The 24,904-nt window shown below is 42.2% G+C and overlaps 1 long non-coding RNA gene across 2 annotated transcripts in view; it reads left to right on the forward strand.

Moving 5' to 3' along the window:
* Positions 1-1,504: 1,504 nt before the first annotated feature.
* Positions 1,505-24,904, forward strand: part of LOC310678129 — a 31,771-nt gene continuing 8,371 nt past the window's right edge. The window contains exons 1-3 of one of the 2 annotated variants that reach the window (XR_014511639.1): positions 1,505-1,614; positions 11,777-11,981; positions 17,786-17,864. This is a non-coding gene — a long non-coding RNA (uncharacterized lncRNA). Of the gene's footprint in view, positions 1,615-11,776; positions 11,982-17,785; positions 17,865-24,904 lie in introns of those variants that run through there. The other variant, XR_014511638.1, reaches the window with a different exon arrangement.

The following is a 24,904-nucleotide window of genomic DNA, read 5'->3' on the forward strand; positions in this document are numbered from 1 at the left end:
GGGAAGCATACAGATGTCATAAATAAATACCAACTGGACTCCAAGCCTTTCCAAATGAGACACTCTTAATATGTGTCCCAACTTTCTGAGCCGAAGTCCCAGTCCACAGCAATTCACAGTCTTTGAAACATGCATCTGGCATTCTTAACTTTCTTTACTATAAGGACCTTTAGAACTTCATCTTATATTGTTTGTGACCTAGAGTCTCATGGGCACCATATTGCGGTTTCCTAGGGTCATTCAGTTGCTCCCCCTGGTAGAGCCTTTGCTTCACATCACTTCAATGAACTTAAGAAGAAAAGAACTCAGTGAAGCCAGGTCGTCCAAACATAGAAAGGTAAGCACTTATGTTTACTCCCTGTCAAAACCATGTCATTGATTGACTAACAGATGGCTGGTTGCAGCAAGCACAGCTAGGCTTTGTTTTCATCATACCCCTGTGCAGATGGCTACAATGTGAGCATAAGGAATTCATGGTGCTATCCTACTATTCCCTCCAGATGTTGGTTATCCACCCATTTTCTTCATCAGCACAGGTCTCACTCCTCTCTGTTTGATGGATTCTACTCATGGTCCATTTCAGATGTGATCATGGCTGCTCTTACACCCATTATGTATCTGTCACCTTTATGTATCTGATGAAGTAGACTCTGCTCTGTGAAACCATAATAAATTAGTTAAGTCTGGAAGGTGTATGCAAGAACAACTTTTTGTAGAAAGTAGAGAATGTATTGATAACACAGCCAGGAAACACAGGAGAGAATTTGTGACAACTAAAAAACGTGATTGGGCAGGCTACTATATAGCACAAATCAAATTGGTGGTTTTTGTTTGTTTGTTTTCGTTTTAACACGAATAGGTGAAAAAGGGAGCTGCTACTAGATGCTATATTTCAATCTCTTTTTATGGCTAGGACTTGCAAACATGCCCGCTATAAAATTTTCGCCGAAGTAGCTTTTTGAATAGAACTGCTTTCCCAAACACATTGTTCCAAAAGACACCAGACTGCTGGATAAAGATGACCTTAATACTGTGTATAGGAAAATGGATGGCATTCAGAAGACATATATATATAATCACACAAAGTGACTGAATGCAAAACAAGATGAGTCCAGCACATACAGAAATCCAGGATTGTTGTAATGGATTCCATACAAAGACGACTGTCAGTTTTCGTGCAAGTAGAAAAGCAACATGGTCTCAACAGGAAAAACATTATTAACCTTATAGTTTGCAGCCAGAGCTCAGAAAGGTTTTGTTAAATTAAACTTTACTGAACTTCCTTCCACCCACCATCCACAGAGAATTCTAATACCATCTTACTGCATAGACAGGCTCAGTGGAAAACAACGAAGTTACTGGAAAGCTAATTTTTCCCATTCAAATCCACAGATGGCAGCCCCACAGAGGAAAGGCTGCTATGGCAACCTTAGCTGGGTTTTTCTGAGAGATGTCCATTGTGGTGTCTTTTATTATGGGATTGCTGACTAATTGTGGACTGCAAGAGAGATGTTCGATGGGATGCTGAAGAGATGCATGCAGTGTTTAATGAGCTGAGATTAAGGAAAGTGATCTGTGCAATATAATATCGGCTGCAGAACACCAGGTGTGGAGGTGAGTGGGCCTGGGATTTTGATATTTTTACAGATGGTGAAAGGGAAATGGACTAAATCCTTTTCTTATTCAGTTTCCACTCTCCCCTGCCCTTCTCCTGCAGCATCAGACAGATGAAGATTTTCAAGAGTTAGTCCCACTTAATAGCTGGCAAGATCATTAAGTGGGTGAGGGCTGAAGTTAAGATTCCCTTTAAGGTTCTTTGCTAGGCCTGCATCTTAGAACAATCTGGACATGGGAAAAAGAAATTCAGCAATCTTGGGGTCTTCTCTCCCTCTGTTATCTCCCCATGGTTAAGCTTCTTTGAGACAGAGACCTATCTCTCTGTTTATGTCCTGAAGCACTATGTAATTTGATAGGTGCTTAGATAATAGATTCATGGAAGTGACTCAATTAAGGAGTAGCCAGTGTGGTGCCCAGTCTTCGAGATGTCATTGGGCAAACTCCCACAATCCCCGATCATTTGTAATGTTGACTGGGCTGATGAGAGCTGTAGTTTTTTGCCCTGGTATATATTTTTCCAGCATGCAAAAGGCAAGGGCATGCATTTTCTTCCTTTCATCTTGATGGGGCTCAAATTCCTGTTTCCTGCTTCCCTATAGAGTGAGCTACTGGTGGATGCTATCAGTGTGTGCCATGGCTCCTCTCTTTGACAAAAGGGTCTTGAACCTCTGTCCCAGGAAGGCTTTGACTGCTTCCTGCTGGTCCTCTGCCAGGGCACGGGGAGTTTGTGTGGAGTTCCAAGTCTGTGGTGGTGAGGAGAAAGAGACTTGAACCCATGTCTGGAAGGGTGCCTGGGAATTGCTGGCTGCATCACTGGGGTTGCTGGAGTGGGAGTTGTATTGATTTGCACACTTCATTGGGTGATTATGCAGTGGTGTGTGTCTCAGGCATGTCCCCATCGTTGTGAGCTTATTGGCTACCTCTGTGAATGACAAGTGGGCATTGGTGGCAGCACAGTCCCTGATTGGTAAGTAACAGAGGGATGCTGTATCTGTTATTTTTCTGCCATTTCTGGTTGCATGTGTCTTTCCTCTCCCCTCTCCTCCAATAAGCTGCCATTGGATTTGGCAACTGCTGCCTCTGCATAGAAGCAACGTGTTTCTGGACCTGGTATATGTGAGCACAGGATTGCTCTTCCCTTCCTGGAAATGTTTCCATTCCCAAATGCCAAATCATATTGACATTCTGTATACACCTTGCCTTCTGATGATGCAGGATAAATGAGGACAAATGACTCATCTGAACAAGCTGTCACCTGTCTGCTTCCATAATTTACCTGCAGCACAGCAGAACTTGCATCGGAATCAGTTATATTTATTGCTGCCAACACAAAGGTCTTAGGACTGAAGGATTTCCATCTGACAGCTCGTATACGCAGCAGACCAAAATGTACAAGAAGACTATGCTGAGGGATCAGGGCAAGAGAAGGGGGCATGTCTTTTATTACTTGCATCAATGGTTCCTGTGCATGCTTCTTCTCAGATTCCTGTTATGCTTCTAATCCTTGATGTGCAGTGTTGTCACAGAGTCAAGGCCAACTCATCGACTGGTTGTTATGAGATTGGCAAAGCAGTGTTTTCCTCCTAAAGTCCAGCTGCATATATATATTAGGGCTATCTTATGCACTAAGCAGAATTATGTAGGAAACATTTCATACACTGTACCTGTCAGGGAACTGCCATCAGAACAGGTGTGGGAAACAGAGGGGCAGTTGTGCTACAGGGAGCCTCCGAAAATCTTGTGAAGCAGTTCCTCTCCTGGTGATGAGGAAAACCCCACCTCCAGTGGGAAAGAGGTGAAAGGACCAGAGGAATCTGGTGGGAGCCTCAGCTCCACTCCTGGCAAAGCCGGCCAGGAAGGAAGCACACTCCTTCCGTTACCCACCCTGCGCAGAAGTCTAAAGCGCAAAGAGGGTAGGAAAAGGCTGGGCGTAACAAGGCTTTTATGCTGGCGGAGGTCCAGGAAACAGGCACTCCTGGATTCTACTAGCGATTGAGGCAGACATGAACTTTGGGGTTCTGCACTGTAAATAGTTTGCTCCTAAATAAAACCTGTAAAAGACAGATCGGAGTCCTGCCTGGTTACTCGTGAGCAACCACCCTTGCCATCTGAAAGGTGGGCTGAAAGGTGTAGGGGGATCACTCTCCCCCAGTGGTGTACAGTGAAATTTTGTTTAGGAGAACAGTTAGGGTCAGAGGTACCAACTTGCGAGAGGTGGGAACTTGGGAGGGGGCAACGTATGTGGTGTCGTCACGCACATGAGCATCGTGCCTCACTCCCTAAGCTGGGAAGAAGCTTCCGGGTTTTGAGAAGGAGGTGCCAAGGGAACATTTAAGAGAGTAGCCTAGTCCCCTAGGCTCTTTCCGCAATTTTTTTTATTGGCTTTGTGCATATGTACATCAATTTTCAATAACCTTCTTTTTCATAGTCACACATTTTCTAGAGTCACTACATACAAGTATTACAACCAAGATCATGTATGAAAATAAGTTATGAAATATACCATGGGATAAAAACAAATGAGTAATTTGCTCCAGTCTTCTAAACTAAACAAATCTGTTATCCAGCAATGTGAAGATGACTCTGTCATGTTTAGATGATTGTGAAAACTCTCACTTTTGAATGGCTAGAATGTTGCCAATTGTACAAAAATTAAGAGACACGCCTGTTGTGATGCCCGCTTTTGGCTCTGCACAAAAACAAACACACCAACTGGCATACTGGTCCTGAAAGATTGCTGCCCTAGGGCTGAAAGTATGTTTTCTAGGATGTCTAATAAGTCCATCTACACCCCAAATTTCATATGTATTGGTCCTCCCAATGTAGCAAGATTTGGGGTGACATTTTTCACTTAATAAGAAGAAAAAATACTTTGAACATTTATGAAATGTGTGGTGCAAGAGATGTAGAAAAAGGTCTGTAGTTTCAGTGCCGTAGGCAAGGGGTGCTGATCCTGCATTTTAATATACAACATAAAATTAAACTCATTTTGAAATGATACAGTACTTGGGGGAGCTCATTTAATCTACCACATCAAAGGCACTGAAGATGTTCCAATATATTGAGGCTCAAGTGTGTGAAAGTGGTTTAGTTTTTGTGAGTGGTCAGCCACACATATATTCAAAGTTAGTCCTTTGATATCAAAGAGCTGGTCTTCCTTAATGGCTGTCCATCTGTAAAAGTAATTAACATTTGAGTAGAAGCTCCTAATCTGTTGGTCTCTAAAGTCATGGTGTTATATATCTTCACACGCTTGTCTAAATGCAGAAGACATCAAATGATACAGCTAAATTTGGCCTCTTCCAGAAATACTCATTTTCAGAGCATCGAAAGTTCAGCACTGAAAATTAGCTAGACAGAGCCTGCAATTCAAAACAGCCTTTCCTGAAAATAAGTCTCACTGAACTCAAAGGGGACTTACTTCTTAGTAGATGCCCATAGGATTGCATTGTATGACTGCATTACTAAACACACTTACAAGGGAACACACTTGCAAGGTCCCATTGAGCACAGTGAGTAAATTTGCATAGGATTATGCTGCCCATTTGTAAACCTATGCACATTTACTTCCAAAGGTGGTTGGTATTCACTAGACCTGGTGGAGCTGCTAGGAGGTCATGGGGTGTGACCTATGAGGTCATGGAATCACGATGGGGAGGGGAAGCACACTAAAATAAAATAAAATAGAATCTGGGACACAACCAGCATATTCAGGCCTACAAACAGACTTTTCATATGGCCCCTCAGCACATCTAATCTGCGGTTGCCTGCTGTAACAGACTTAGCTGGGTGGGATGTGCAGGCAGGATGCGGTGCACGCTCCCATGCCTCTGCACATTGAGTTGTCATTTGAACCATCCAACTTTTTATAATAGCATTTTAAATATGCCAGTGTGTTTTGTAATCTTTCATCCTTACAACAACTTTGTAAAGTGGGTTGTAGTGCAACAAATGGAACTGTTTTAGAACCTTGGAGACAGAGCAGGAGCAGGAGGAGAATCTGGTGCAAGTTTTCCTGGTGCTCATTGTTGGTAATCTGTGCAAGTTTAGGTAGTAATACATTTGTTAGCCTTTAAAGTACTACTTGACTATTATTTCACTTCTGTCCAGAGTGACTGGAGCCACCCTTTTGTCTGATAGGGTACTGGAGTAATGTACCCAATACCATCCAATGACCCTGTGGCAGAGAGGAGAAATGTTAAATTAGGTCCCTCGATCTGGTGGGCTGGTTTTTTGGGGCGTGGCAGAGTGTAAAGGCAAGACTCTTGCCAATTGGTGTACTGAGAAGGAAGATGTGCAATCACGATTAATAATTATGAGCCCCAGAAATAAATGACCCTAGCATGCACAAACCATACCCTTTATAGAATTGGACAGCCTTTTCTTCTGAATGTCAGAATGCAAGTGTCACTGTATTCAATCAGGGCTCAAAAGAGAAGGCAGCACAAAGGCAGTCAGCTCGCATACTTCAGATTATCTCCTTGGGAAAATTCCCATCCTGCGAGTGCCATATTTAGAAAAGTCAGTCTGTGATAGAAGTTGCATTTCCGAGACCTTATGGATTCAGGCCTTATGTGCCTTTATTTTCGAGACATATCGCAGCAAGGCTGTAATTGAAAATAGACATGAGTCAATGAATGAAGAGTTCAATATCCCAGTAAAGAAAAAGAGCACAAGGTTAGTATAATAAAGCAAGGATTAGAGGAAGGAGGGCAGGGGGGAGCCTGAACAACCAAAGCAACAGCTGAAGATTTATGTAGAAAATGAAGTCATAGGAGAGATGCCAGTTTTAAAAAGATTAAAGCCGCAGTCTAAAGATACACACAAACCTCCTGTTCTGTCGTAGGCTGCTCTTGAAGTCCATAATTCCCCCCTCCCCAGTTTGAGGGAACAGTTTATTATTTATCGATTTAGCTGAAGTATTTTTATACCACCCTACAGTCATATTCCCAGGGCAGTTTACGAAAAGAATAAAGCAATTAAAATGCAAATACTAAACACACGCATGGACACAAACTGGCAGCCACAACGTTGTTAAAACAAGAGAAAAAGCAATAAGCAAGATTAAAATCTTTTTCAAATGTTATAGGGGCAGCTTGTGAAAAACAGTAGCTCGGAAGCCCCATGGAGCTCAACCCTCTGGATCTGATTCTAAATATGCTGGTTTTGAATTATGGTGGATAAAGCGTGTCCTCTCTAAAATGAGAGCACAGGTTGTGGTGGAGGCTCCCAGGCCAGCCCTCTGTTGCCAGGCAGGTTAATGGTTATGGCCTGGCGCAACGATTGGCTGACCGGATTGCTGGGGCAAATTGCATGTAGCAAATTGGGTGGGTGGGACCTTGGACTTTAAATATTGGGGCTCACTGCCTCTACTTTCTCTTTCGCAGTGTGCATCGGATCACCCGCCCGCCCGCCCTGTGTTCCGGTTGACCTTGCTTTGCCTGTCATGGGGTCGTCTGCCTTGGGGCAGGGGCCTAGTAGGAATTTTGCCATTTGGCTGATTGGCTGGTGCCACCTGGTTTTTGCCTACTACTTAGCAATTCGTCACAACTTATAAGGTTGCTGTTAGGCATTGGTTATAAAAATTGGTGGTGGAGGGGTTAGGATAGGCTGTGCCTGCCCCTCCAATGGTGCTGGAATCCTGGGGCTTGCCATGATTTCGTCCAATCCCTGAAATGGGACCACGGCCGGCAAGCCTTAGGGAGCTGGTTGGGTGAGCGGTGAGGGACTGTCGCTCAGCTCAACTGATCCCCAACATTGTTTTCCCTTCACTGGCGTCTGATGGAGTTCAGATAGTCAGTTCTGTCCCAGGCGAACAGAATTAACCAACGCCTAAGCAACCACTCACAGATTTTAATAAAGTTGTGGCCAAAATAGTGCCAAAAACCTTAAACTAAAATTACGTGTGATTTGTGAATTATTTTGAGGGGTGGCTTGGGGACCTCCACACACAAACCCAGTGTCAGTCAAAGGCAGCCAAAACAACACCAAGCTTACATACCTGCTGGATCAGGGGCTAGAAATGCTTAAAGAAGTCTGAAGCATTTCACCTAGTTAATATTAAAGGTGCAACTCAGGAACTAAACTGTGGTGTGAGTCTGGCTCTGAAGAGAGTAGGGTAGTGACAGGAAGAGTGAATAAGGAAATGATTAGTGCCATGTCAACTAAATATCCATCTCACCTGCTTGCATTTGGGGGCGCAGCTGTGTTCACCCCAGTAACCAATTTTTATAATTTATTTACTGCATTTATAGCTCACCTTTTTCTCTAAGGAACTCAAGGTGACTTACATGGTTGTCCTCCTCTTCCTTAAATCCTGTAAGGTGGGTTAGACTGAGAGACAGTGATCAGCACTAGGTCACCCACAGAGCTTCATGGCCAAGCAGGGATTGGTCTCTCAGATCCTAGTCTGACATGCTAACCACTAGGCCACACTGACTATCTTGGAGTACATGGTGCTCCCCCTCATTTAATTGCCACAAGGAAGGACCCTGTGAGGTGCAATCCTGATCACATAGCAGATTTTCTCCATGGACAGTGCAGGGGTGGGAATGAAGCTGGCAAGGGACACAACAGAGAGACAATTCTCACTATCTCTCCAGACAATGCTACTTCCATGGAGGAAAAAAATTAAAATGCCTCACTACAGCTTGTATCATGGCCATAATAGGTGACTCTGTGAATGGGTGCATCTCATCCTCTAGAAATGTGGGTGCTATTTGGGCGCCTCAGGGGAAGACCATTCAAGTGAGCTCGTCTGAGCAACGCAGATTCTGATACCATCCCTAATAAAGAAGCCTACTAGCCAAAATTTGGTGGTTCTACATCCATTCAGTTCAAGGGAGGTTCTCCATCATCTCAATTGGGGGTGTTTCATTAGACCAGGTGTGAGGAACCTTTAGTCCTCCAGATTTTGCTGAACTGCAACTTGCATCATTCCTGGTCATTGGCCATGCTTGCTGGGGTGATGGGACTTGTAATTCAGCAACAACTGGAGGGCTAAATGTCCCCCACACCTTGTATGTAAGGTTGCTTCTGTTTCCACCAACAGTAGGATGTACAGCAGCGTACCCCTCAACTGTCCCAATTAAATTTATTAAATCGGGGCATCCCATTTTGGCATGCTCTCATGTGCGAACACGGTGTCCAAATAAAGTATTTTGGGGGGCCATATTCTCATGCAGGTCACATGACTCGCATGGGAGCATGGCCCCAGAAGACACTGGTCTTGGTCTTCCACTGGGCCATGTTGGAGAGTATGCAGCAGGGCCTGGAAAAAGTCAGATCACTGAGGCTGCAAGCCTAACTTTCTTTGGTGTAAGGCTTATTGAACTCATTGAAATGTGTTTTTGAGTAGATGTGTATAAGACTGCACTGCTAATGCTTCAGTGTGAGCTGGGGATGAGCCCACCAAAATAACATCATTCACTTACTTTTGGCAGGTTAAAGGGTAAGTAGGTTTTCAGGATGTGAAAATGGAAGGTTCAGGTTGAGCCACAAGTCATTTTTGACCACCATGGCATTTTGGACTGTAGTCTACAGCCCCATCCTTCAGGGAAAGGTCTTTAAGGCTTAAAGGGAAGCATCAATATTTTACTTCCAGTAACGTAACAGCAACTGAAAACATAATGAGAAAAAGCCAATAACCACTGCAATTTGTGCTTCATAAATTGTTTAGCGCTGCTACATTTTACGGGATTCAAATTTTAGGAACAGCTAGTGAAGCTTTACATATAGTGCCCTGGGCATTCTTCTAAATGTTTGCAAAGAAAGGCTTCTGCACCTCTTACCATTCTAAGCTATGAACAGGCTTCTTCAAGTAATTGGAAAATAATAGTGAAAATGAAGCCATAGTAATTGACATTTCTGCTCCTTTTGTCTTATTAAGAGAAAACTAATTTTGTTCCATGGAAAACCCATTGATAAACACCAAGTATTTCCAATTCAAATGTTGGGATGGGTTAAATTTTTAGATAATGGTGAACAATTTTAATACCCACTCCTGAGAGTGATTACCATTGGGTAGCAATGCATCTTTATATTAACTTGAGACATTGTATTAAAAAAATGCCTATCTAGATTGAACAACTACTCAATTTTTAATATTTATTTAATTTATGATATATCATTCGTAATTATTTCTCTACTTACAACATACATAGCATTGTATCGAGCTACTCAAAACCAACACATTGACATTAATGGACCTACGGTAGTCCTGTTCTTATTTTGATAGTAGGTCTATCTGAATAGAATTAAAAGTGGCTACAACCCATAGTATCTGTTTCAGTAGAGAGGTTTATTCTGACTCTTAGGATGCATTTCCAAACCATTTTATTGGCTGGGGAACAAATATTTTTGTGCATTAGCACAATGATACTTCAGATTGCAGTCCATCTTAATATCAGCTTTATTGGTGGTGTGATACATTCTATTATTTGTGATTACTTTTGAAAGTCAACACTTTAATCTCATTAGCTGTTCATTGATGAGTGGGTTCGGATTGGAAAACTAGCACCTTGTCTGGGGAGCAAGACGCTGATGAAAAATATTAAAGATTACTGCAAAGAAAACTGACTGTCTTTTATAGTTAGATTCAGTTCAGTTCCTAGTTGAAACGGGATGGAAGACAGAAATTGAGCTGGACAGACACCTTTAAAATCAATGGTTATTTTTACAGATTCTGAAGGAAGGAAAATGGTAAAATATTTAGAAGAGTGTGCTAACTCACATGGAAAAAAACCCAACGTAAACCAAATTTGAACAATGTAGCTTTGCTTTAATCATCACAGATTTGTGGCATTTGCCTATTTATTTCAGGTTCCTTTCATGCTGCATAAAGTTTTGACTATTTCTGAGCTCACAGTGGATAAAGTTTAGCACAGAGTTAAGGTTACTTTGCTGAAATGCTTACTTCATTGTTTCTTGGTGTTTTACTTCAAAACCCTATGCATATTTACATGGAAAAAAGCCTCACTGGGATTACTCCCAGGTAAATGATTATAGGATTTCAGCTCCCATTGCTCTTATTTTTGTGCTCTGATTGTACACCGTGGATTTTACATGAATGGGAATGTAGACCTGGCTCGTTACATTGCAATACAGTTCTAAATGGGAACCACTCTTCAGATAATAAGCAGTCTATAAATGGAAATCATAAAAAGTAGAATTAATGAATGGTGGTGCCCTGCTTTTCTAATAGGCACTCTAAGTGGATTGCAACGAATAGTGCATCATAATTCAAATAGCTTTTCTGAGATAAATTGGGACTCTTCACTATCCTCTGATGATGTTTGATTTATTGTATGTTTTGTGAGTTTAATGGTTCAGTGGTACTACTGTCATTTTCATTTATTGCCATTTCAGAAGGCAAAAACCAACAGGCCCCATTTTTTTTGGCTGACTGGCACAATGAGTAGATTAAGGATAGTGGCTAAAACTCTAGCAGATGGGCTGAGCCTGGCTTCCACAACAGAAAAGGCTGAAATTAGATGCTGCAAAGACTGTATGGATGAAACAGTCTAGCACCTCCTCCCCCTCCCTTCCACAATGTGATATGACATCATCTGCTTGCAACATGACTACATCATTACATTGATAGTCTGTCCAGGCCTCCAAACAGCAGCCAATAAAGTGGAGCAGAGATGGAAAACTAACAACACAATAATGTAAAGTCAACTGTTATGAGGTGTTGCGGGGAGAGAGAGAAGGAGGTAACAAGATGGCTGCTGCGTGGGCGCTAGTCACGTGATCACTGAACCATTTAATTTCAGCCTGGGGCCAGGTTATGAAGATCAAAGTTCTTCTGCCAGGATCCCTATGAAACATATGCAACCAATATGGCTTTTGTACTGACGAGACCAGAAGATGGGCTAGCCTTCTCCCTTTTGCCTCACACAATGATTCTGTTGTTGGAATGCTGGTACCCACTTATCAGTGTACCATATCACCTATGTTTATCTTTAGGACTGTGGTGATCAGTCTTTCAACTGTATTGTCTCTGACAATAGCCATTTAAATCTGGCTTCTTTCAAAATCCTCTCCTGGCACTCTGAAGTGTCTTGAATGTACTTTCAGACACATGGATGCACTGATTTAAATAGTTTGAAATGCCTCCTTTTCAATTTATAATATCTACCTGTGTCTTCCTCCTCTTCAGTTTCCAGGGTGAAAGCCTTCTTACCCTCCTCCCTATTGTTTTTCACAAGTACTGATTAGCAGGAAGTTTGTGCTGAGTATAATAATTGGGGTAGATGAGATGCTGAAGAAGTCAAAAAAATGAACAGAAAAGCCAACGCTTTGCTACGCGAATGACAGGGTGAAATTATGTCTTTATGCTTCTCTTGTGACAGGCAGGCTAAAAGGTGAGCTAATTTTGCAATATTCTGAGACACCTTTATGGTATTTTGCTGTAAAGACAGTTGTTCCTGTCAGACAAAAAATATGTTGTGAATATTCTGCACCACCACCACCTATCCTTTCAGATGAAAATTGCAGCTGCAACATGTCCGGTGGCAGTTCCCCCCTTTCTTCCATTTTTCTGTTGCCATAGCAATGCACGAGACACCAAAACTGCATCATCACACTTGCCTAGAGAAATACTTTCACTGTATTTAATGGAAGTTTTTGCTTTAACTAATCATCACTCTAACTAATCATCACTTCTTACATTTTCAATAAAAAATCCCTCACTTTAGCATTTTGTTTTTAACCCCAGGGGTATATTTTCTTAATTTTCTGTGAATAGAGAATCTAACATAACAGAATGATATATTTTTAACAACAGCAAGAGGCACTTTTGTCAGCTATGAAACCTAAAACAGTATGAAGTATAAGAGTTTCCATTTTCCTCACCAAATAGACCTTAATATTTTTGAGCAAGGGCTCAGAAATGTTTAGTTTCAGTCCTTGATTTTTGTGTCAATGGTATTTTGGAATATGTGAAGTATATTTGAACATTATATTAAAAAAATTCAAAATAGCGTACGAAAACAATCAATACATTTCCATAGCTACATGGCATCTATCATAGAGGTCCTCAGACTTTATCTAGAAATGCCCATCCAAATGGAGGGAGGGTCTGAGTCCCCAAATCCCAAAGTTTCTAAAAGTCATGCATGGATGTAATAATAAAAACAATTGTAATAAAAATGAGATTTTGTGAAGAGAGCCTCTTTTTACTACCATGCAACTGAGGAGATTTCACCCCTCCCATATCCAAGAATCTCCTGAGGAGTCTGCTGATTCTGCAGAGAGGAGGCGGCATGCTCAGCTCTCTACTTATTCTGCTCCAGCACCACATCAAAGTGTCAGTGAGTGAGTCGGTCAGTGAGTGAGTCGGTCAGTCAGTCAGTGTGTCGGAGAGAGAGACTGAGTGTTAGATATTGTGTGTTTAGATAAGGTTGCTGCTAAGAGCAGCTGCAGACACTCAGTGCAGTTTAGCATTCATTTATGCTTAGGCTCATTTAGCTCTGTATATAGTTGTATAATAGTTGTAGATAGAATAAAGAAGATATTCTACAGAGCTGCTCTCCGAGTTGTTTATATACTCTGCTGTACTCTGCTGTGCGACGACTGTCTACTTGTGGAAGTGAATCCGGTGCTCACAACTCTAAGCTGTGAGTCCACAGCACTTTGACCTGTTCCTGTGCTGAAGGTGGTCTCTGGAAGTGCTACCCAGCTCGCCTAGCCCAGTCGGGACTGAAGTGGATGAGTCCAGTTAGTGGCACTGGCTCAAGGGCGATGCTGACAGCAACCATAGTCAACTCCCCCGATACCCCTCGCTTTTAGAAACTGTATTGAAGCAATAAGCTACTTCTCTAACCTGCTGCTGTCTTTTGCTATATTGCTTTCCCTGGAATGCTCATGGCATCTTAATGATTAAAAAGAAAAATCTCTGCCTGCCTCCTGCTGTATCCATTCACTGACATTCAAATGACATGAATCTTTCCTACCAGTGGTTCCACTTACATTTCTCCCTCTTGTAGCAGAAACCTCTTTCATACCACTTGCTTTGAGTCACCCTTCAGTGAAAAACGTATTGATAAGAATGTCGGCTGTCTCCTTAGTAGACGCTGCATAGGGGGGTGGTTGTGTTGGAGTGAAGATGAACTTGGCCTGCGGCGATGGAGGGAAGAGGCAGGGCTGGGATTAGCCAGCAAGGAAGGCCCCCCTTTGTCAAAGAATGTTATGAAGAAGAAATAGTAGAGATGCCTCTGCCATGGTTATTCCCATAGTTATTCTTTATTTTAGAGCTATTCAATGTCACTTTTAAATTTTCTTTAGGATTTGCGCTGAGGTCAAGATGCATGCAAATTTGCCGCATGAATTCCAATTCCCTTTGCAATTTGCAGTGAAACTGGAACTCATAGCATTTCTAATATCTGAAAAATATTTCGGCGATAACATTCAGCTGGGTACACGGAATCACTCTGTGGGGTTGGGGCTGGGCATTCAGCTAGCATTTAAAAGCACACTGAGTTAACTTGCACTTTTCAAAACAATATGCAAAAGTGAAACACGCAGTCCTTCAAAATGTCCATTTCTCTGAATTTTGCGACGCAGCTCTGCAGCCCAGTAATGTGTACAAAAATGCATGCAGATGGGACTGAAATATAGTGGCAAGCAGGCCCATGGGTAACGGATGGAGGTGAAATGATCCACACTTTGTGATCCACCACCTGAGGCACATTCCCCCCAATGCAATGTTATAGGACCGTCCCTGTCTATATTTTCATGGTGTTTTACTCTTGTCATCACCAGCCATCATTATCTTCAAGCTACCTTTCTATGCCAAAGTGTGTTCATTCCCCAGAGGGAGGACTAACATACATTTATTTATTTTTTAGTAAGTGCAAATAGATTTGCTTTTAAATGCAAACTGAATTGAATTCCTCCCCCGTTCTCTATTACTCAGTGTCTCAATATTTTACCTCGCTGTCCCTGTGTAGATATTATTAGCTTACAATATTTGTCTAAATATTTAGGGAGAAAGGGCATCCAAAAATACCTGAATATGACTGGCGTTTAAAATGACATATAGACAAGAGTAGACCATTAATTAGATCCACAAATGCCAGCTTTCATAAAAGATACCATGTATCACTTTTCTAGGCCTCCAAATAACAACACGCCAAACAACTATGGAAATATATATTCTTCCGGCAGTTTCCATAGCTTAAAAAAGGTTAAATGTGAAGCTCAGGCCATTATGGAACTAACTTCCAGAGATGAAAGCATGAAGTATTGTTCCTAGAAGTCATTATTACCAGGCAGCAGAAAAGGATGTCCATCACATTAAAAACCTGTCACAGTTTTCTTTATGAGGAGCATTATTGGAAGCTGCTATTCCTGTTCCCCTTATATATATATTTTAAAAAGTCATTTTTCATCATATTTGTTAACAAATTTTAAACTCTTCCTTCCATAGCACAGAATCCATCATTAGCAAGATACATATCTTTTATTGAGCATTTTCTTATTTAGCACTCAACAGAGGGGCCTATTGTTTTAACTTTTAAACTCCTCTAAATATAAAGAGCACCCTGCAGTTGAGAGGGTGATGGTAAAAAAAGAAAAACAAAAGCTTGCAAAATAAAAGACCTTCTGGGAGTGTATTAGTGTATTTTTCATCAATGAACTTCAAGAGCAGCTTCCAAATTCAAAGGAAGCATTTAAATACAATCCTCATGTAAATAACAATAACAAATAAATGCATATGCCTTTCAAATATATAAAATGCAAATGCAAATCCCATTAATCAAAATGGGACTCATTTTTCTCCTTCTTCCCAAAGTTCATGGAGAATAGCCATCCACGTAGCAGAGTGTCTTCACTCTGGGTTCAGGGAATTATGATCCCTCCCCCCGGTGGCAGTCAAAAAGCAGATAACCAAAAAGAGAAAAGAGTTCTTACCACATAATTTATTCAGTATTCACACAGAGAGACAAAGGAATGCTGTCTCTCTTAGATAATGGCATTGCTCCAAATAGAGTCCCACCTCTTCAGTCCCTCCTAATCTACGTTACCCCTGCGCCGGCTAGTCAGTGCTTTCTGCCTCTCAGATTTCTGTTCTGCTACTCTACTCTCACTCTCCTGGTTTTGGGAGGGGGGATCAGGAATGCTTTCAAGAGATACTGAATCTGTTATTTGTCTCTCCTCTGGTGCTTTCCCTTCCTGCTGCTGCTGCTGCTCCAATATTTCCCAGCTTTTTCTCTTGGCAGTATCTGCACTATGCCCTTCTGCAAACCACTGTTCTAAATCTATACTGTCCTCCTCTTCTCGGGAAGGTGGGGGGGCGGCGATCACACAGGGTCCCTGGACGTTTCACTGTCTATTGATCCCTGTGCCACCACGTTATTTCTCGCTGCCACCAGTCAGGGTTAAATTGGAACATAAACTTTTGTTTATTTATTGCAGTTTAACAAGCATATGATTTCATAAACGGTATCAGTCAATTACAATCATGGGGTGCCTATCCAGACCTATAACTTCTGCTACCTGCTCTCACTCACTAAACCACCTCTCAGATATTTACTTGTCTTCCTAGCCCCTAACTATTCCTGACCCAGCTTATTTCACTACACTAGCTAAACCTACCCACAAACTCTATCCCAATTCATTCCCACTCCAACCAACTACCCAACTCCCAACGAACTCCTCCCTTTGCCCCTCCCAGAGCTTTATATTCCCTCTGACTCCACCCCCCTGGGTCCTGATTGGGTAACCTGTTTAACTATTTCACCTCCAGGATTCTCGTATGTTAATGTCACAAGTGGTGGCTCCCACCATTCCTCAGTCCAGCCCCTGACACTGAGCACTTCTTTTACTGCTGTATATAATTTCCTGGAATATCCAGAAAACCTAGACATAGGTACAGCCTCTTTATTTTACTCATCCATAAGTATTTTCATGCTTTGGACTGATCACTTTTAAAGGATTCTGATCCAGCTAAAGTTAATCATGGCTGGGTCTCACAGAAAGTACCGCAATCAGAGTAAAGTTAGTGGCAGGGTAGTCTTACACTGGATCACAATCACTGATCTGTCTAGTTTGGTATTAGCTACACCAAGCTCTCCAAGGTTTGCAGATAAGACAGTTTTCTCAGCACCACCAGGAGTGGTCAGGGGCTGAACTTGGGATCTTTACATGCAAAGTGTGTCTTCTACCACCGAGTTGCAATCACAGTGGACATAAGCTGGACTGGGACTTCATGGTTCATATACAGTAATTACAATAGACATCCATTCAGTCTGGTCCTTGCTATCTGAATGGCAGTGCCTGTGGGTTTGAGACTGGGGAGATGCAACAGTTACATCAGGGTAGCTTTAGGAAACATGGCATTATTTCAGAGTTGTGGTGCCTTTTCTGGCGTAAATGTTCTAGATCAGGATACTAGTAGTGCAGCCAAATAAGAAGAGAATACATTTTCCTCATAATTTCACTGGAGTGAAATTTAACTGCAAGTCCAGTCATTCTGTGAGCAGAGTGGTGTGAGTAGGCACAATTTTGTCTGTTGCCTCACCCAGGGAATGCCTTGTGCAATATCTTCATTGTGTCCATTCTGCTGCCCATAAAGTTCCCCATTCACAGCAGGAACATATGAAGCTGCCTCCTACCAAGTCAGACCATTGCTCCATTTACCTCAGTATTGTCTACACTGGCCGGCAGTGGCTCTTCAGGGATTCAGGCAGGGCATATCTCACCATCCCACCTGGAGAAGGCAGGGATTGAACCTGGGACCTTTTGCATGCATTCAGCTATGGCCCTTCCTGCAACATGCACACACACACACACAAAATCTCTTATGCTCATACCACACATACACACCATTCCTATATTACTCACATGATAAACAACTTTCTCACACTGGGTAATAGTTGACAAACACCAGTATAATGTTGCCTAGTAAAATGAGTTTTTGCTTCCCTAATTTCATAGATTGTAAATATACAAGTGTCATGCAAGATTCCTCCTAATGACTAAAAACAACTTATGTGTATCAAGTATGCAAATTGATACAATATGTTTTCCAATTAGACATGGACCAGTGTTGGTGGTGATATTAACAATCCAGCATTGAAACCAATTCAATCACTGACTTCTGCACTTGGGACTGCGTTTATGCCAGGGGTCACTGGAGCTTGGTCCTGACTTTTTCTTTTTCCAGTGTCAAGACTCAGTCTCAGAACACAGAAAGTTTGAATGGATGTATTTGTCTATGACCACACACAGAGCGCAACTCTTCTATCACTTAGTAACTACAGAGTTTTCCCACCCATCAAATATTAGGGAAGGGCTTTCAGATCACCGAGTGTTTGTTTCCAGATAAATGTGAGTCCTATCATCACTTTCTCTAGAAATTAAGCACTACCAACACGCCCATTAAAATTCCGAATGGACGAAATTCCTGGCACACGCTTCACTGAAGTCACCCCCCTCCCAACTTCCCTTTTTCCACTGAGAATGGTATATTAAAATATGTCTGTCTTCATCAGTCATCACCCCACAGATGATACATCTTTACTCATTTCACATCACTTGTAGTTTATCTGAAAATAAAATTGCTTTGTCAGCTCTCTGATGATCGTCTCAGAGGACTTGTCTTCAGAGGCTTCTCTTTCTGTGCTTGAATTTCTAAGCACAGTGGGCTGAGCAGTACACATATCCAATAAAATTGACTTTCTCCCCTGTAATAGAGTAATCACTCCATGATTCTTTTTAGTCACCCTTGATATCAGCTTAGGCAATAGCATGTTTGAGGGTGGATTCATTCAGCTAAGCTAGGAGCCCAATTTCCCTTTTCCTATTTACTGTGCCATATCCATAAATGACTCATGCCAACCCTGGACATTATACTTGCCTACTGAAATAAATGAAATCCTCATTTTAAACAGAAATGCTTAAAAATATTTCCATTGAACCGTTTTGGCACAAAAATGAGCTTTTGGGAAACCCGACATGTTTCTTCAAAAGACATCTCAAAGCTTATATTTTTCACACTATTCGGCTGCTGTTTCATTTCCATTTTTTATTTTATTAAATTACTCTTTTCCTTCTACCTCTAATTTGGGGGTGTGATGACCTCACTGAGGACAAACTAAGGCGATTCAGAGTGAGGAGCATGCCAATCATAAATGCTGCTGTTGCTCTGAATAGCTCTGTTTGCCCTCAGTAAGGTCACTACAAACGAAAATCTGGTTGGTGCTCTGTGACGATGTCACTATTGCTCAGAAGAAGGAGGGCAAATGGGGGGACTGTGAAGAGGCTGACAAGAGGCTAGTACTGCCTGGATGCCAAGTATGGTGGTGTAAAAGGCCTCAATATCTCCTGAGAATTAAACCACCAGTTTTTGCAGGCAGATAAACTTTTAAACATTTCAGATCAGCTTGCATAAAATAAGTTGTAGCATGGACAAGCAGTGTTGAATGGACATTGTTCCTAGGACTAGCCTGCCACTAGTCTAGCTGCAGTCATTTCCTGTTACTGCCCATCGTGGACCTCCTGTTGATTCTTCCAGCTCTCAATACAATAGGAGCCTGGGTTCAGGGTGGCAGCTGTAGGTCAGCACCAAGATCAGCCCACTTAGTGCTCACAGTAATAGCCTCCAGGCAGTGTTACTGCTGCTGCTTAGTGGTAAGAGGACGGGCGAGGCAATGGCAAGGTCTGAATGCTGTGAGAGCACTGGCAGGAGTGCTGGGTTGCTTTTGCCAGTCTGCCAGTCCACTTGCTTTCTCACATATGAGCCTGATCGCCAGCTGATGCCACTTTTTCCAGCTTTGGGAAAAGGCTGCTTACTCTCTTTGTGACTCAGCCTAGCTCTGGTGGTAGCAGTCAGGGGTTGGCTCCATGCACCTCAAAATTCAAAGGGTAATGTATGATTCAGTCAGATGCCACCCCTCCCACCATTTCAGGGACTGAAACTGACTAAGCAAGCAGTTGAATCGCACATCAACACTGACTCAGGGCAGTATGTATGGTGTACACAGCTGTATCCTCTCTAGGACCTTGCAGCTGCCCCTTGCCCACCCAACCCCCTCTAACTTTTGTTGCCTTCATCAACAATGCCACCCTACTTAGGGATGGGGCCGGCCCTGGGATCAACCCTTAGCATCTATAACTTGATGCCTAGTCGTCAGTCTATCAAGCCATGAGTTTCAGAAGAGAGGGCCCATATATATTTGTTCCCTTAAATTCTGTTCAATATTTCATGGACATCAGCCATTCCTTAAAATCCAATTTGTGCCAAGCTGTGTCCAGCAAATGATGTTAAGAATGCAGCACAGTCCTCTCCAGTGGTGAGCAATGAAATATTAAGGCGAGCTCTGCTCCATACTAAAATGTAAAAGTAGGTTCTCGGAAGGGAGATATCGTCACACCTGTCCAATAATGTCACTTTCCCCCCCACTTTGAATTCCAGGTCAGGTAATGACTGTGCCCAGAACTGCCTGGAGGAAGTTATTAACTGCATTGTATAGTGACACTATCTGCAGTGCTGTAATGTTTCAATTAAAAGCTGCATTTAAAATTTTTCATGATCTAATAGGAAAGGAGAAAGAAAAGCAAATGCAGTGCAAGGCTGCCTTCTGTCACACACAGATTGGAACAACGCTGGGACATCTAATTTGTGCATATCAGTTGATCATACCGGGAAGAGTGGCAGAACCCAAAGCAACACAGAGCAAACCAACCAAAGCGATGACAAATGATGCCACTAATATCTGAGAGTTTCCATATCAGTACAAAAACTGCATATCCGCAGATAAGTGTCCTGAATAGGAAGCTGGTTTGAAATTGTTAGACACACAACAGAAAAAGTAGCAACAAAACCATTGCATGCTGTTGTGCAAGTAAGTCAACTGCAAATGCAGCTCCAATTAAGATCTGCATCACTACTTAGATACATATATGTATCTTTCATACCATCTTGAAAGGGGGAATTACTGGGCCATTACTGATAGCTGAAGGAAGCATTGAAGGCTCTAACACACAAACGTACCGTAAGATCCTTTGAAAGATGCTGGAAATAAGGTTAGCCATCAGGGAGAACTCTTACAGAAAGGGTGGGAAGCGGAAGGTTGAGGCAGCCACTGGTAGTACAAAGCAAATCTGCAGAGCAGAATGTTTCCGTTTCAAGTAAAATCATTTAAAGAGTTTGCTGGCAACCTGTCTTAAGGCCTGCAAAGGTAAAGGCTTCAACGGAACTTTAACATTAATATACAAACTGGTGTAACCCACTTGTAAGAAGTGAACATAATGGAGGCAGCTCTCTCTATTTGCACAGGAGACGATAAAATGGAGCTCCCAGACTGCTGGTTGCCTCTACCAGAACTGCTAATATTCTAGGTTAAGGAGACTCCGATAATCATATAGCTCATGGGTAGGCAAACTAAGGCCTGGGGGCTGGATCCAGCCCAATCACCTTCTAAATCCAGCCCACAGACAGTCTGGGAATCACCATGTTTTTACATGAGTAGAATGTGTCCTTTTATTTAAAATGCATCTCTTGGTTATTTGTGGGGCATAGGAATTCGTTCATTTCCCCCCAAAAAATATAGTCTGGCCCCCCACAAGGTCTGAGGGACAGTGGACCAGCCCCCTGCTGAAAAAGTTTGCTGGCCCCTGATATAGCTACTTTCCTTAGCTCATTGCTTCTTTTGTTAATGCTTGCTTACTTTGTTTTTAAAGACATCTAAATTGGTATTCAATGTTAAAATGTATCCTTGGGGCTCCTTGGTCTGAAAATAACCCCATGAAGAAGAAAATCCATGCCCAACCACAGGAGTGCCTACTTGAATAAAATATTGGGGGGCCCAGGCAACCCACATAATTGATCACATGATGAAGTGCACACACACACCATTTGAATGGCAATGCCCACCAACCTGAGGCTGGGACTTGGGGCCCCCTCAAATATTTTATTGGGGGAGGTGAAGCCCCCTCGGCCCCTAAGAGTTGGCTCCTATGCCTAACCAAATTCATCATGTGGAAACAGAGAGGATTTACCAACTTCCAAAGAATGAGAGCGAAAGGAGAGAAATTCAGAGAAACTAATTCAAAAGGCAGTTCCTCAGAGTCCTGCTGAATCTTCACAAATACACATATTCCTCTTTGTCTTCTGCAGGGTCAGAAACAGATTAGCCTCCATGACAAAAGGTATGTCCTTACAGTAGGGGGGGGGGGCTATTTTTGGCAGTGTCTCTGAGGCAAGTACTATTGCACATGCTTCATTTAGATAAGCTCTCACAGCTCAGTAGTTAAGCAAACTCAGGGGTGCTTGTGTTAACCAGAATGTGAGATTTTAAGGACCTGGAGTAAGGCTTTTTCCTTAAAAACAAAAAACCTTCCTACACAATAATGCTCTGAGCTGTCCCAGTAGAGAAGAAGCTTGCTTGACCAAATTCAATGAGATCCTAATGGAAAGAACCTAATGCTGTCAAATTTCTTCCTTATCTTATAACCTTAAACAGATCAGCAATAGCCTCTAATTTAATGTCTTGGCTCATCACTCATGAGTAATGAGTATTTTGAAGCCTCATGTTACTCTGAAATTGTGCTTTTCTGCCTTGTGTAGTTCTACATTTTCCTATGTAACCTGTGTATCTCTGTATTTCTAGAGGTCTATGGGCTTTGCGAAAGGTAAGATTATCCTAAATGTTGCCTGTTGTTGTTGTTTAGCAGAGGATTTTCTTTTTTTAAAAAAAGTTAAAACCTTCATTTAAATGTCTTTTAAAAAATACACACAGTGCTCTGCTTGGACAAATAAAAAATAAAACAATTACAAACCAGAACTCTTCAGAAATCAGCAGGTCTCAAGATAGACCTTATTCTGTGAAATAATTGGAGGCTTGTAAAGGTCTACTGGACGCAGACAATCACCAGAAAGAAAAGCCTATATAAAGCTGCATTAAAGGGGGGAGAGGGTACATTCCCTTTCACAACCACCTTTTAATTATTTTACGGTAAGAAAGTGACAAAACCCTGCTTCCCCTGGCCCATAAGATGTTATGGAGGCTGTAGAAGCATCAGTGTATATAAGAAAGTGCTTGGGTAGGCACTAGGCATGCTTACCTGAAGCTCTTTGGATCCTGGCAAGAGTCAACTACTTGGCACAGCCTCCTTTTATATATTATGCAGTTTCAAACATGTATATTTCCCCACAGCCTTGTTTATTTTATTGCAAGAAATCTGCATTTCAATGAGTTTGTAAAAAGTGGTTTCTTAATGAATTAGGCCTCATTCACGTAAAATCTTAATGTCATCAGCAGTGAAATGTAATGCTGCCGAATTAAAAAAAAAAGGGTAGAAAAGAAGAATGATAGCCAACCCTTTATGAGAAATCCTTGTTTAGCCCGTGTTATACAGTTTGCAAATAAATGTGAAAACTCTGGGGTACAGAAAGATTGATCCACACTAGTGCTGTGTGTACGCAGGTGACAGGTGTCACATGGCAAAGTTATTGCCTCCTAGGGTTTATGCAAAATCATGAATATCATTATATTTCAGTTGTAGCTGCTGAACCGATGAGGGAAGAACTCAGTGCATGTGCCAAAGTTTAGTCGTGTGTAATACTTGCTGGAAACAATAATGCTCTGTTCATCGATGGGGAGGCTGGTGGGAAGGAGATGTAGGTATGAACAAGGGCAGTTTTTTCCATTGCCGTTGACAGCTTCAAACAAAGTGTGTGATGTAAGGGGGGAAAGAGGGGGAAAGCTATGCAGTCTGATTGATTTGGCAGAACAATTAAATCACTTCCATGCATACATGGGTTTCTTTTAGCAACTGGATTAGAACTATTTGGGTGTGGGAATGGGTGCTCAGTGTCCCCAATCAGGATGGATTCCCCGACTTGTGCATTTCTTACTTTCATGCTACATTTCATAGAATCATAGAGTTGAATTGGAGAGTTTATTGTAGAGTTGGAAGGGACTCAAAGGGTCATCTGGCCCAACTCCCAGCAATACAGAAATTACAGCTTTTGGCCCTAACAAATTAAATTCAGGCAGCTGTTTTCTTCAGGAAGCCCAAATTCTGCAGATATTTCTAGGAGGCTCACCATAAAGAGAAGTATCAACATGGCTCTCAACTTTTCTAACTGTTCTTAAATTCTTAACAAGCAAAAGAGCCTACCAGCAGTGGTTGGTGGAGTGGCACAGGTGTGGGGGGAGGGGAGTCACTGAACACCTGGTTTCCTCATGTCAGTTATTCCTGCTGCTTACTGAGAGGGAGAGGTGAGGCACAGGGAACCCAGTGTGTGTTGCTCCCACAGCACTGGCTCAAAGGGGATGTGTTCAGGGTCGGATTTAGGTTTGATGAGGCCCTAAGCTACTGAAGGTAATGGGGCCCTTTATATGTCCAGCTGTCCTTTGTCGACAACAAATCGTCGCTGTTTTTCGTGTTGAATATATGCTATATGGTAATTTATGGACCTAATAGGTATCTAAAGCCATCTGCACATAACAAAATATGTATTTTATCAAAGTAATTGTTGAACTGAAATACAATTAAGAAGAAGTATGTTAATAGTGAAATACAATTAAGAAGAAGTATATTTTCGGGGGCTCCTAAGAGAGTGGGGCCCTAAGCTATGGCTTGTTTAGCTTAAACGTAAATCCAGTACTGGATGTGTTGCAACAACACAGAAATCAGGGCAGAGGCTTGAAGCTTCCAGTGGCACCAGTAATAAACAGATAGGAGGACAGGAGAGAGACATGCCAGGTTGCCATCCCATTTTATCTAAAGTGAAAGTTGGATATATCTATTCTTGCAAGCATCTGGCATATTTTGAGAGAAGCACCCATAAACAAACAAACAAACAAACAAATAATGTTATGATAAGACTACTGAAATTTGTTGCGAGTGGAAGTTGCTTGGGTGCATCTCTACAGTTGCACAAATGCTGAATAGTTACAGATGCAGCGTTTGTGTAACTGTTGCTGTTTTGTCCCAAAATCAGGGCAATGCATAACTATTTTACTTGGAGGGCAATGGAATAATGACTTTGCAATATATCATTCCAAACTGAGGTGGGTGGGTGCCAACAGGCTTGGAGTCAAAACAGGGCTGCTGAGAAACAAGAGGGTGGTATCAGCACGTTTGGGTGAAATATGAGATATGCAGTAAAAGGTAAAGGTACCCCTGCCCGTACGGGCCAGTCTTGACAGACTCTAGGGTTGTGCGCCCATCTCACTCAAAGAGGCCGGGGGCCAGCGCTGTCCGAAGACACTTTCGGGGTCACGTGGCCAGCGTGACATCGCTGCTCTGGCGAGCCAGAGCCACACACGGAAAC

Source organism: Podarcis tiliguerta (genome assembly GCF_965153285.1).
Source record: "Podarcis tiliguerta genome assembly, chromosome: 5".
Classification (NCBI taxonomy): domain Eukaryota; kingdom Metazoa; phylum Chordata; class Lepidosauria; order Squamata; family Lacertidae; genus Podarcis; species Podarcis tiliguerta.